This window comes from Lates calcarifer, unplaced genomic scaffold (assembly GCF_001640805.2).
Source record: "Lates calcarifer isolate ASB-BC8 unplaced genomic scaffold, TLL_Latcal_v3 _unitig_4988_quiver_3599, whole genome shotgun sequence".
Lineage (NCBI taxonomy): Eukaryota > Metazoa > Chordata > Actinopteri > Centropomidae > Lates > Lates calcarifer.
In genome coordinates, this window is record NW_026117220.1 from 1 (window position 1) to 15,019 (window position 15,019).

At 39.4% G+C, this 15,019-nt stretch overlaps 1 pseudogene; it reads right to left on the minus strand.

Annotated features, from left to right (window-relative positions):
• Positions 1-7,259: 7,259 nt before the first annotated feature.
• Positions 7,260-15,014, minus strand: LOC108872846 (melanopsin-A-like; annotated as a pseudogene).
• Between the last annotated feature and the right edge of the window lie 5 nt (positions 15,015-15,019).

Genomic DNA, 15,019 nt, shown 5'->3' on the forward strand with positions numbered 1-15,019 from the left:
GGAAGGGGGTCTCTGTGTGTGTGTGTCTGTGTGTGTGTGTTTGAGGGGGAGGGGAAGAGGAGTTGATTGAGTCTGTGAGAAGCTGCCACAGGGAGGTTACAGTCAAGAGAGCCATGAGCTGTCACAGATGATGAGTTCTGAAAAATATTATCACAGAAAATAATTAGCATAAAAGCTTTTATTTTAAAATTTGTTGCAACAAATTCAGGTTTCTTACAGCATTTTCCTTATTGAAAACTAAATTCTACCTGAAATGTATCAATAAAATCTTCTTTTGCAGTTAATGTCACCAGTTTATAGTTTAGTTTTAATAGCATTCCCTGTCACTGATGTGCCTTTAATTATCGGTTCTATCAGGGATCATTTATGTGTTTATCTTACGGGGGTGAGCCACCTCACAGGTTGGTTATATTACCTGTTGACCTCAGCTCAGTGAGCTAAGACAATGTTTAATGCAGTGTTTTTTCTGATATGAAAATGGATATTATTCAGCACATCTAACCTCAGCAGGCCCCTCTTCAGAAACTCATATCTGCAGATGTCAAAGCTGGCTCAAAAAATTAAACTGGCTTCAAATTAATTTTAAGGAATTGTAGGTTATTTTGAATTCATGTAATCTTTCTCCATCACCCTTTCTGTTTCTTTCCATCTCTCTACTCATCTTCTCCCATATGTCTCCCCTTGACCAAAGCTGAGCGTGGATTGATGCTGTCTTTACAGTTTGGTTTTGATCAGTTAGGAAATTTCACACGGGGTCAGCTGATTTTTTCGTGTTACTCAGTGTACGGCGACAGGAAAAGTGCACTAGGTCCACGGGCGTCGAGGTGAACCAGCTGAATATAAGCCACTCAAGTTGACGACAAGTGCATTGAAAAGTAAAAGCTGCTGGCCTTTACCCTTTTCTTTGTCAAAGCGCCTGTTCGGCAAGTAGTTAGTAAAGTAATATTTTCAGCCTTGTCCACAGTCTCATAACATGTTTAACAGGAAGCACAGCACGCTGGTTAAGCTCATGGCAAACTGTTACTAACAGCTAAAATGAAAGCTTGTCTGTATGTAGTCTAACTGGTTAGTTTGTCACTAATCTCCAAATTTTGCAAATTGCTATAAACTTCACTCTCTTAAACCAGTAACAGTCTGAGCTGGACTGATAGGGGTCTGTATGGATAAAGATAAAATCCTAATGATACCCATCCCTACAGCTGGTTAGTGGCTTCGCCCTGACTTTAGGCAGATGAGATATTCACTGTTCAAATAACTTCATTATAAGCCTTGTTTAAGCATAAATGATTTATATATGCACCCAATAACAGAACTTAAAAAAATGCTTTTGCTCAAAGCTCAAAGCTTTTAAACTCAAGTTAAAACTGAGTTTTATCTCCTTTTGGGAGGGGGTATCTGTGTGTGTGTGTGTGTGTGTGTGTGTGTGTGTGTGTTTGTGTTTGTGTTTGAGGGGGAGGGGAAGAGGAGTTGATTGAGTCTGTGAGAAGCTGCCACAGGGAGGTTACAGTCAAGAGAGCCAAGAGCTGTCACAGATGATGAGCTCTGAAAAATATTATCACAGAAAATAATTAGCGTAAAAGCTTTATTTAAAATTTTAACATCTCGGAAGTGTGAACTGTTACGCCAGCGTGTGCCCTGCGACCTGCGTTGACCCCGCGGTTGCCGGGGTCCCGCGGTCGCCGCTCCCCGACGGGCGCCGGGTGCGAGGGCCCGTTCAACGCTGCTCGCAGCTTTAATTACATGTTGAAATGAATCTTTAAATTGCCTATAAATGCTGCAATGACCAGTAACAAAAGAACAAAATCGGTCAATAACTATGTGAAAGTATTGATTAAAATCTGCTAAATAAAGGCCCCAAACATCATATTAATGCTAATAAAAATGTTCTGTTCTTCTACATAAACGCAGACATGTTATATGACTCTAGTGAAGACAGTCGTAGCCTGTCTCAGGTGATCTGCAGACACCGCCCACCTGCTCCTGCTGCCTCCCGCACTCTGCTCCGCCCAGCAGGCCCGCTCAACGCACGTAACTCAGTGAACACAAATAAAAATAAAATAAAATAAACATACCCCTAGTATCTGAGCGTCTAAATCTGCAGAGCTAACTTCAGGCCTGACAACTAAGAAGCTGCAGCCTCAGCGAGTGAAAGTTGCCGGTGTGACCCTGCCGCCGGCGCCGTGAGCCGGGCGGGCCGTGCAACTTGTTGCCGGTTGGCGGTGATAGTGATGATGAAGATGAAGGGATTAGACAGGAGAGAGCAGAGGAAGGCGGGCAGAAACCGATTGGAAACAGGTAGAGAGGTAAATACCTGCCGCCGCTGTTTCTCTCCCTGAAGCTCCGTGAACCGTCACAGGCCGACCGGCACTGCCAGCGGTCTGCGATCCAGGGATCCTGCTCCGGTCCCCGGCCCGGGCAGAGAACATGAGGGAGGCCGAGGGGGAGAGGAAGGGGGGAGGGGGGTGTTAACGGTGGATTTTCATTAGCAGGGTTTTTATTTAAAGAGGCAGGAGTCAGTGAGCAGCAGCCTGAGAGACTTCAGAGTCTGACGGGTGAAAAAGTGAACTAATGACTCTCTTTAGAGGAGTCCTCTGTTCTATAATTTACAATGATGAGTTGTATGAATTGTTAATCAATGAATGCTGAGTAAAAGTGTTATTTTGCTCACGTTTAATCTCAGTTCATTTGTGTGTTTTATTTTACCTTAAGCATCAATATTTACTAATAAAATGACAAAAACGTAAACAATATACCTAATATAGGTCAAGTGCATTTTACTCACCGAAACTGCTGATTATTTGTAGACAAATAAAAAAAACTGCTTCTTCGGACATTCTCAGCCCTACAGCGAATTAAAACTTGTGCGAGAAATACGACTGGGCAGACTCGACTCTCAGCGTTAGCCTAGCATTAATTTTAAATTACCGAGGCCTGCACTGTTGGTTCTGAAGGCCCTAAAGAAGATTTCTGTTAACTTGCCAACACGGGACTGAAATCTGATTGGATAAAAGCTCTAACATAAATAGACTGTATTGTAATATACCAAGACAAATTCCTTGTATGTGCAAACCTACTTGGCAATAAAGTCTGATTCTGATTCTAATGGAAGCAGCATAGCCAAGAGACTATTGGAAACAATTTAACACATATAGTATTAGTGGGGGGAAAATAAATAAATAAATATATAAATCAGTGATTGTGACAGTGTTTGTGATAAATCAGTGATTGTGACGGCCCACCACTGATATGTGTGTGTGTGTGTGTGTGTGTGTGTGTGTGTCTGTAAAAAATAATTTCTGTCTCTGCTGTGATGAAGGCACAAATGAAGGCATTCAACAGTGAATAATAGATATTTATTTAGAAAAATAATAAAGAGCAACACTGAAGTTACAAATCTACAATAAATCATCTTCAGTCTTTCAAAACAGAAACTTTAATACACAAGATTACTACTACATCAAATACCTGCATTTATGTTCAGTATCATCACGCTGCTGTGCGGTTGTCAGAGATTTACTGCATTATAGTACTGCTGTTGTATTATACTTTTCTTCTGCCATTGGATTCCAGGAGGAATGATTAGGACAGTTTTTAGGCAGATACATAATACTGCTGCCGAAAGAAAGGTTTAACAGTTCAAATACCTGGGAGTGAATGTAACATGTATTTCAAACTCCAACCAAAACCATCAAAGTATCTTGAAAGTTGTATTGGGGATGGATAATCTTACCGTTAGTTTAGCTGCTTAAGTGGTTTGGTTTAGTTTACTGGTGGTTTATCCCCTGAACCATTTTGATTAAGTTTACTTTAGCTGAGTTTCACTTCACAGCTGGTTTGGAAATGCTTTAATTTAGATTCTGCTTAGGTAATACTTGACAATAAAAACACTTTGTATCAACAGCATACAGCATAATACCAGAGTAAGGTTAGCTAATGACTCAATTTAGCCACTAGCCACAGCTGCTTGGCTCAGATTAGCGAACAGTTTGGTTGAGTTGCTGCAGCTTTTTATTTGCTTAGTCTGTTAATCGGGTTTTGTTCAAGTTAAGTCACGGTTTGTTGACTTGGTTGAATTGATGAGAATTTCTCTTTCAGCAAAGAACTGTAGTTGAGTTGATGTCTCTGTGCTATTTTGTGAAAACATTCAATTAGACTTTTGGAAAATGTACAGTTAACTTTACACAGACCAACAGGTCAGATTAGCTTTTCAAGAGCTGCATTACAATCAACAATTATATCCCTTTACAAGCCTTGTACACACACCACCAACATCACAATCACATCCCACTATACTGCCCTTCAGAAACATATACACGTTAAATATGTAATAAAGAAGGAAAAAGAAACACCAACAGAAAGAAAAGCACAAACTGAACAACACCAGGACTCAGGGAAACTTTTGGAAACATTAAAAAATATTGTGTGTCTTAACAAAAGTGCGTTTGCAGGCCTCAGGGCTTCCAGGATTCACTGAGATGAGGAAAAACTTTTGAATTAGTTCAAAGAAACAGTCTGACATTTTGGAAAATCCTGTTGATTGTCATTGTACCCAGATATTATCCAAATCCGCATGGAATCAGCTTTTATCTGTGTGTTCAGTGCTTAGATAATATACTCCAACTGATGGTGAGAGAACTTCCCAAAATATCATGAGTTTTCTTTAAAAACTGTATCTCCTCACTTGAATCTGGCAGTTACCTGAAAAGTCATCTTATCAGATATTCCCCTTTTTCCAGGATCCTTCTATCTGAAACAAGGACTTGTAGGTAGAATGGGAGATAAAGGACAAAGGTGTTGTCGTCTGATAACTAGTAGTTCTTTAAAGGACAACTTGTATTTTTGAACCTTTGGCATTATTTTCCATGTTTTGGCATGTAAATGATTGATACAGACAAAAATCATCTTTGCAGTATTGAGCAAGAACGATATACTTGTTCTCCGTGAGGTGGAGTCTGTTAGCAATATAAAGCAATGTTTCTGGTAAGGTCTTTCATCTATTTCTTTGAGAATCCTATCCATAATGTTATAAGACACTTATAATAGTAAAACAAGCACTTTAGTGGATGTACTTTGACGTAGACAAGTGCCCAAATGGATTACATTGCAGACACTGTTTGCAGTGAACAGGTACACCATTCTTGCACAATATTGCACATCCCAATCAATCATTTACATCCACATCACGGGAAAAAAGGGCCTAGCTTTAAAAAATACCAGAGTTATCATTTGATGTTGGAAAGCAGAGTTTTCTGTTTGATAGTTTCTGTTTGTTGTTTTCACTCACCAGTGAACAGGCCAGCAGCCAGGAGGATAAACTACACTGAGCTGAAACGTTACTGTCTGGTAGAAAACAGAATTTCCGGTTATCACGCTGCTATGATTTGGGACTGATTATTGTGGTATATTTTGGTATCTTTATGGGCAGGTTTGCTTCAATTTTTTGGAAGGAAATCCTTGTGTTGATTCAGAGTAAATGTCCAAAACAGTGTTCATTATTGAACTTTTTGTAAAAAAAACTATCCGCTGTGCTGTGCTGTTCATATAACAGCACATTATAGATTGTAATTTATACCCAAGCCATTCACTAAACCACTCCCATCTTACTGATGCTACACCTTTCATTCTCTCTACTCTGGCACATTTTCAGTTTATGGTGGAAATGGTGGCAGATTTAGTCAAAATTCCTAGTATTTTACAACTGGCCCTTAATTTCAAACAGTAGGCAAAAGCAGCTTTGCATTTGTAGTAAGGGGCCGTCAATTTTCTGAAGTGTCACAAGCAGATTTTGTCAGCTATAGCTAGCAAGTTAATGAAGTTTATGTAAATTCCATAAATTGGTTGATGAACACTTTAGTTTCAAACGTAAAAAAAATTAATAATTATTTAATTGGATTTTGTAAAAGCATCTTAAATATACACTTTATGGCTACATATATTCCTACTGTTACCAGACTGTTACTTTGCTGACAGAGGCTTAGTGAATGGTAAGTTGGCAGGCTTTTGATTTTCAAATTTAAAGTTGGGCCCTGAATTTGGGTTTTAAATAACACATTAGTCCGTAAGTTTACTCGCAGAGAAGCAGAAAAACTTTCAGCCTGTCACTTCACTCTGTAGAGAACTGAGCTGGAATAACGCAAAAGAAACAGATCAAAAGAAATGGACAAGAAGAACACAAACAGGACACTACAGGGTTTGTAGAAAAAACGCAAAATGCGCTGCTAAAAATCTCAACACGCACAGTCATTTCATAGTAATACTGAGATTTTCCTGAAACATGAGAAAACGTTTTGCTAAAGGGCTCAGGTACTTTCACCAAAGACATCACCTGAAGAAAAAAACACACAAACACTAAAAGTTGTTTTTTAAACCCTATGTTGGTTTGCATCTACCTGAATCTGGGATGAGGGGCAGGATCAGGAAAATAATTTTCTTTGGGTTGAACTTATAGTAAAAGAAAGAAAAAAACACCTCAGATACTTGTTTTCCTTCAGTGCAAGGGCATTTTCATATTACATAGCAATCTGAGTCAAAGTTAAAGGTCCTCTACAGGATTGTACAGGCCCACAGGTGTTTTCATTTTTGCCTGATTAGACCTCTTCTCAGCATTGTGTGGCTCTGCACTGCACTAAGTTGTTTGTATTATCCATGCACAGTGGTCTAATTAGCCAGAATGACTAAAAGCACCTGTGTCTGTGTGTGTGTGTGTGTGTGTGTGTGTGTGTGTGTGTGTGCAGGGCCTTTAATAACAGATGTATCAGCTTTAGTAGCTACACCTGATATTTCAGTGACTCAGATCCACACTTAATTGCCAGTCAGGTAAATCTACTAAACAGTTCAAACTCAATATCAAACTCAAATTAAGGCCAAAACAAGGGGGGTAGTACATGGTAAGTGTCCAAGCCACCAGGCCTTTGCAACCTTGTTTTTGTTTTAACACAAAGCTGCTTTCAGTCTGAACATCCACTAAGATAGAGGGATACTGGGAGTAGTGACCTGTCAAAGGTGACAAAGGGGAAGCATGTTCAAGCTTCAACAAGGTGTTAAGTTGCTCTTCAAGTGATAATGTATTCATTGGAAAAAAGCTCAAAGTTTAGACATCTCAGTCTCAGTCTAAGATCTGTGTTGTAGTTAAAACAGAAATCAAAAGGGCTCAACGAGAGCTAAAGACAATTTCTCTCTCCTATGAGCTGTAAGAACACTGTCAGAAATTTAGAATCTAATTAATTCCTCTGATGGCTTTGTTTGTCTCTGAGTTTCAGGTGAACCCTTCAGGCCTGTTTGAACTCTACATTTCTAAATATCTGACTGGACATGAGCTGATCAGATGGCTGCAGGTGATTGGCTGCTGGAGTCTACCCTGAGCCTGCTCCTGTGTTGCTATTGGCTCTTTTGGTGCGGGTGGAACGTGAACCATTTCGTCCAATGGGAAGGAAGGGGCTGGACTCAGAGGTGATAACGATGCTTGGGATTCTGCCAATTGTGCCTCTCATCATATGTCCATCTGCAAAATCCCCACTCTGTCGAACAGGAAAACAAAATTATTATATCATTGTTTTATTCTAATAATTATTTTTGCTTTTAACTTATTAAGATGAGGAAATTCAATGAAACATGAAAAACGTAACAACAAAAAAAAGGATGGTAGCATTTCGATTTTGATTTGAAAAATAAAGTTTTTAGCCATGCAGTCAGTGTGGTTATAGTTAGTTGGTCGGCTGGTCCACGACTTTGGTCCAGACTAAAACTGTGATGGATTGTCTTGGAATGTTGTACTGACACTCATGGTATCTAGAGGATGACTGCTACTGACCTTAGGCAATCCTATGACTTTACTTTTGGCTTTTACAGAAATGTCTCAACAACTATTGGATGAATTGTGATGAAATGTGGTTCAGACATTCATGTTCCTCTCAGGATGAACTGAAATAACTTTGATCCTCTGACTTTCCTTGTGTGTGATTTTATAACACTGAAGACAGTTTTACTCACACCTGTTAGTGTTTCTTGACCAGCCAGACTCTTTTATGCTGAGTTAACAGCTTAGCACTAAAACATTCATTGCCTGGTATATCGACGTCATAAAAACATAATAGTTTACAGCCATTCTCATTGAAGCAGCACTCAGGCAAAACAGTACTTTGAGCTATGTGCTGAGTCAGTTTGTAACATCTTAATGTTTAGAAGGTATAATGTTTACCATGTTCATCATCTTAGTTTAGCATGTTAGCACACCCAGCTGTTTTAGAAGGAAATCCACTGTACAGCTGAAGATCATGATATTTAGTATTAAAACAAAGTTTTGGACAAATGAAAATTACATCCTGATGATGGCACTAGATTGAATGGATTTATCCATTATCAGGAACAATAATATTGTATTCATCAACTTAATACTGAAAAAGGAAAGTCTAATGATGGTCAGCCAGAACTATTCTTTAATAAAGTTAAATTAAGACGTAAGAAGTGTGGGTAAGACCTTCTCCACTGCTTTTTTTTAAAGGGAGAACAAAGAGAAAATTCATTGAATGTCCTGTTTTTTGTGCTGTAGTGTAGTGAATAAATGAGACTGCTGGACACTACTCACATTTGGATGCTGCCACGTTCACCGACTCCTACCATGGAGAAATCGGTGTCATAGGATGTCTGGAAAACAACACAAACCAATGTAAGCCCACAAAGATGGAAGTCCTCTCAACACTTCCTGTCCCACTAAATACCATATATTCCAATATATATTCCAATATTCCTAAATTAGATTTTAATCAAATTATTCATCCTCGGTGAGGCAGGCAGGAAACCAGCGGACCATTCATCAAACTCATCGCTAATCAATTACCTTGAATTTTAATAAATGTCAGAATTCAGTCATTGATTAAATCAAAAGGAAAGAGGATTTTCTAGGCCAAGCTGAAAACACATTGAGCAGATTAAAGAGCACAAAACAAAGCAGCAGATTAACGTGAACATTGGAGTTATGAAAAAAGACACAAACAGCCTCAACTAACCCACAAAATGCCCTAGAATCCTTCCCACTCCTCCTCAGGTGACCCCTCATGTCCTCATCCCTGGCTGAATGTAATGTTAATAATCTACATGAAGGGAAAAATGTCTTCTGAAACAGTATCTTGCTGCGGTGATCTGCTGTTTAATCCTTCTCCTGCTGTCTTCATACTGGTCTGAAGGTCGACCAGGACAAACTCCCCGCAGAAAATATCACATGATTTTAAATTTTGAAAAAATCCAGTCCTGTGGCAAACCAATGATGATGAAATCCAGGGATGTGACTGGCAGGTGAGAGGGGTTTACCTTCTCGAAGATGCCTGAGTCGTTGCTCTTCATCTTGGACTTGAAGCTGGATGAGGGTTTGAAGTCGGGGAGTTCAGTGGTGTCTCTGCTGATGTCACAGGAGACCTGGCGGGCTGGCTGGTCTGGAGCCCATACTGGACAGATCAGCCTCTGTGTCTGTCAAACCCTGCACAAGAAAACACACTCTTTGATACACACAGTGGTGTACACACACAAACCACAGGACACACACAACTGAGTATCTCCCTCAGGAGGAAATGTATTTCTCATCTCCTGCTTTATCTTTCTTTTGTAAATCAGTGAACATGCTTTCACAACTCCAACAGATCTGAGCGTACCGATTCACTGTCGGAGGCGGAGGAGAGACGGGACTTGCCAGTGCTCTGCCGTCTGAACTGGCTGCTGATGTCAGAGGTCTGGCTGGTCACAGTGGAGCGGCGCGTTGACATGAAACTGCTGCTGGTCGAGCGGAGGTCGCGAGGATGAACACAGAGCAAGATGCCAAGACATGGGATGTACTTAGCTAATGCTATCCTGGAGTGAGAGAGACAGGGAGACCAGCAGTTTGACTCTGGCTGGTGGTTCAGGTGCAGATGTTACCACTGGGCAAAGGAGTCACATGCCTTAGGTCTCTAAACTAAGGGCATCATTCCACCTTAAGAGGTGGAGAGCCCCTAATAGCTATAGATGCTTTACATAGAATATACTGTAGAATTCATGTTACGACTTATATATGCTTACAATACCCTCAAAGTGCCTTTTTCTCACCTTGTCTGTGTTTTTCCCCCCACACTACAGATGAATGGAATGTTCCTAACTATACTATACCAGTGTTATCATTTCAAAAGAGAAAAGAAAGTTAGTCAAGAAGGCAGTCATACCAAAACTCCTAAAAGTAGACTGTACTAGTTTTTTCCCCCTGGACTGGGCTGTACCAGCTGTCTGTAAATCTTTCACTAAGTTTGTGTGTTAAGTCATTCTCAGCATCGTCGGACTGGCTGCAACATAGATGAGCTTGCATTGAAAAATCAATGCAGTTACAGTTTACATGCCCTATTAGTCTCTTTGTTGGGCCTCTCTGCATTCTAAGTGTGCATGAGAGCATGTGCGTTCAAAAAACCATGCTCACTGGGTAATAGCTGTTTTTACAGTTTGTGTACATACTAAGCAAGTGAGATACAGCATGTTAATCAGTGAGCTATGTCGTGCATTGATGTTCTGGACATTGGTGCATAAATTGCCAGGAACACTTATTGTTTTTTACAATCTCTGGGAACAGAGACAGGGATTTTGTTCTTCATATGCAACACTCCCTGTGCAGAGTTTGAAAAGTGATGTATTATTGTAAGGTCCTGACCTCACTTGAATTGAACTGAACCGATGATAAAAGATATTAAAAAAAAGTAACTGCCATAGCACAGTCATAGTCTGTTTAGAAAAGTTTGCCTGGATTTAAAAAACCTGCATATACACTCCAATTCATTCTAATGGTGTAAAAACGCTATAAGGCTGTGTTCCAAAAGACACAGAGTTAACAAGAGTTATTTCTTTAACTAGTTTCTTTAAAGTGTCTATCCTTCTAAAACTAACCATGTCATGTTATGAACTTTGAATGAAAAGCACATACAGCTGAAACTTTGTGTTATCAAACTTTCATTGGTACTTTTTGTTTTACTACAGAGTAATGAATTGAGTTATTTCTTTTAAGAGTTCTAGCATCAAAGTAGAGTCAGTTTATTATCTTCTTTGTTGTCATGGTGAACTCTTTGCCTTTCCTTCATCATGATGCTGTTGTATAAAACAGACATGTACAATTATATAAGATGTTTTCTTTTCATCCTGCAGCTTTAAAGTCTCTTAACAATCAAGGTCAGGTGTCCTGCATTAAACCATCGCGTGTGTGTGAGTGTGTATGTGTGTGTATGTGTGTGTGTGTGTTTAATTCTGTCCAGCCCAGTTAACATTCAGGTTAATTGAGCAGCAGTTAGATCAGCTGAGGTGTTAGAGCGCTTTCGGCAGCAGAGCTTTCTCTGATTGGATCGATTCTCGAACAGTGTGATGGTTAGCTGAGCTGCAGTCACGTTAGCAGAAGGAAAACAGGAGAATAGGCGACGCAGCAGGCAGGTTCACTGATTAACATTTTGTAGAGCTAAAGGTCTTATGTAAGGCACTAGTACTGACTGGTTTCCATTGGTATTCAGATGTAGATTCAGTGGAAGAAAAGAAGACCACGGGGAGCAATCTAACAACTCTGCATTTTAGGGGAAAGGAGAGATGAATTATACTCCAGTATCACATATTTTTCTTACAGGGTACAGCAGTGAGGAACAAAAATGAAGTTTTGGAAAAATGGTGTATCATGTATTTCCTAGGTATTTTCCTAGAAACTTGGAAACTGCAAATTACAAGGTCTGCACAGTTTGGTACAAATTGTAGGGGAGATGGATTTTCTTTAGAGGTCTGCTATTTCCTAATAGCCTCTTGAAAGTTTCCTGGAAAGAACCATGTAGTTTGATACTATGGGAAAAATAGCAGTTTTAGTTTAGTTACTCAATCATTTATTGGAAACTTCATTCTTCACTGATGCTGAATTGTTTGTTTGTGTGTAGACACATTTCCTGTTTTACATGTTTAGCTCACCCCAACTGATCACTTTCTCTCATGCATATAATTGGTAACTTCAGGAAACTTCTTAAGAGACTTAAAGAAATTAGAATTTAAAGATTCATATAATAAAGCATTACCTTTTCTCCACTGGTTATGAATTATTTTTCACTTATCTATATTTTCCTAGTTTTTTTTAGCTAAAAAAAACAACATCAAACTGCGTATAGGCCTTTCTTATTAAATATCTTAATAATTATCAGCTTCAGCTTGAGTGTCAGATTAAAGCTTGGCAAGTCACACAGTGATATGTCTGTAGTGGAGCTGGAGATGCTTAAATCATGCATTGTGTTACCTGTACTTTGGGTGTGTGATGGCGTAGATGATGGGTTATGGATGGCTGAGGCCTTGGCGATGACGGCGGGCACAGAGTTCATGTAGGGAGTCAACATGTCTGCATACCTGCAGCAGGACACAAGAGGGAACAGAGTGAGGAACCACATCAAATGCAGACACACTGGTTGTTGGTTGAAAATATGCATCAAAACTTAAATGTTTTCCTGTTCCTGTATTTCAAGTGTTTTTTCTTATTATTATTATTATTATTTCAGACCAAACTTCTTACAATTTATCTTTGAAGAAAACATAATTTCAGCCTTACAGTCTTTTTCTTAAGCCCCATTGAGACAAGATTAATATTAACAGAGGGAATAGGGTATGAAATCTTTACTGTGCTCTTCAGTCTGTTAACTCATCACTCTGGACGACATTTTAATCTGAGTGACGTGACAGGATCTAGTTTGTAATAGACATGGACATTCAGTAGGGACAAAGACAGAAGAGAAATACAAAATCGTCCCAGGAGGGCACTGTAGAGTTGATAAGACCTTTTTAAACACAGGCGCCACTATGTTGCCATGAAGACGGCCTCTCATTATGCTAGCTTTGCTTGTTTACACTGAATCAAAGGTGGCATAATGTTAGGCCCAGAGTGTGATTTTATATCACATGCCAGCATTCCAGAATCAGAGGGTGACATGTAACACAACGGCGTCTGCATCTGTCTGTTTCTTTTACATTGACATCTATTCGGCTCTGTGACTGCATCCACTGCTGGAGTAAAGGTGACACAACAATGCCCCCCCCATTCTGTGTTTGTGCCTCTTATACAGAATGGCGAGTCAGAATAAAGGAGCAGCATAAATGTGCTGTGTAAGGAACTGAACACACAGACATGAAGCACCTGTTCAAATTAAATAGCATGAACATCTGTCATACTTGACACTGAGCTAATATAAAAAGTAAAAAAAAAAAAAAAGTGGAAAGACAAACAGCTCAGACAAAACTTAGAGATTCTCTTTAAAATTCAGGGACGTGGCTCCAGATGGGATTTAAATGACTGGAGGAGCAGTCAGTTCACGGAGAAGCAGCGGTCATAGTGGATGTAATTATTCCTGGGTGGGTGCGAAAAATTACCCAGTAGCTCTCAGTAGCATCTCTCATGAAAACAAATACACAGACCATGCATCAAGGTGCTCTATAATTGGACAAGCTGTCTGTGCCAACAAAAAGAGAGAGCGAGGGTCAGTACCTGATCAGTACACTTTTTCTTTTATTCCTTCTTATTTTTATCACATATTTAGCTTTATCTACTTTCAAGCTGTGACAATAGATAAGGAAACAAGTTTACAACAAAGTGAAATTAGCTTTTGAGGGCTGAACTTGTAAAAACTATGTTGACTTTGCATTTATAGAGAGAAATTTGTGGTTTTCTTATTTATTTCAATGCAATCAAAGGTTTCTTTGAACAACCTCTAGTGGACATTAGAAGAACTGCAGCTGGAGGTTTCAACATTTGGATTTGGTGGCTGTTGATTTAAAATATAACAGTGATTTTATTGATGTTACAATACACTGTAGTGTTTTACCCTGCGAACGCGAGTGGGCGACGGTGGAGTACGGGACCAGGATGACATAGAGCAGGATGACGATCAGGGCGATCTTCGCCATCTTCCACTCATTCTGCAGCCGGTGGAAACTCTTCACCGAGTCACGATTGCTGCCATGACTGTGAGTGCTGCCGTTAATCTTCCCCACAGCCCTACAAACACACACACACACACACACACACACACACATACACACCCATACTTTACCTGAGGACCCTGTACCAACTTAATTATTTATTAGAGGCGTATATAGTTTCATTTTTACTTTCAGTTTTAAGAATTCATGAACAATAAAAGTTGTTAATTGCAGCCCTGGATTTAGGCCTGCAGTGGTTGTCTGTTGGTGGAGCTATTGGTCTAGTGGTCAATAAAAGCATAAGCATAAGAATTGTCTCTCACATCCAAAAACCTTGCTCACCAAGGGTCAGATACAAACATTTGAACAACAATGTGTGTACGGTTTGTGATAAAGATACTGAATATACAACATCTTTTTATGTTTCAAAAACAACCACAACTGTGGTTGAATGCCTTTGGCAACCATTCTAATTGCAGTTAATAAGCATCTAAATTCTTAAGTTATGGCCAAAAATGTGTTTGTGTGTTCATAGTGACCTTGACTTTGATCTCTCCAAAATCTAATCACTTCATGCTTGAGTCTACGTGAATGCCAAATTTGAGGAAATTCCTTCAAGGCAGATTTGAGATACCACATTAAAGAGGCAAAAGCATGTTTTGTGAGGTGACCTCGACCTTTGACCTTGACCACAAAATTCTAATCAGTTCATCTCTGAGTCCAAGTTGTAACAAGTGTTACTGAGGTATCCTGACGGACATGGCTGTCAGTGGTGTAGAGGCATAAAATAAATAAATAAAATTTATCTCTGTTTAGTTTGAAAATTAAAAAAAAGGTGAAAAGTAATGTAAAAATTCCATTTATATCTCAAAAATTAGATTTTTTATTGCTTTAACTTTAAAAATTGAAAATTACTAGGGACACCAAATATGAATCCAACAAGCCTCTTCACTTACAACACATACAAAAATACACAAAGAAAACACACGCATTAACAACACTAAACACACACAGACTGACTGGTTGGTGTTGCGGATGGCACGGAAGATGAAAACGTAGCAGTAGATGATGATGAAGAGCGGCA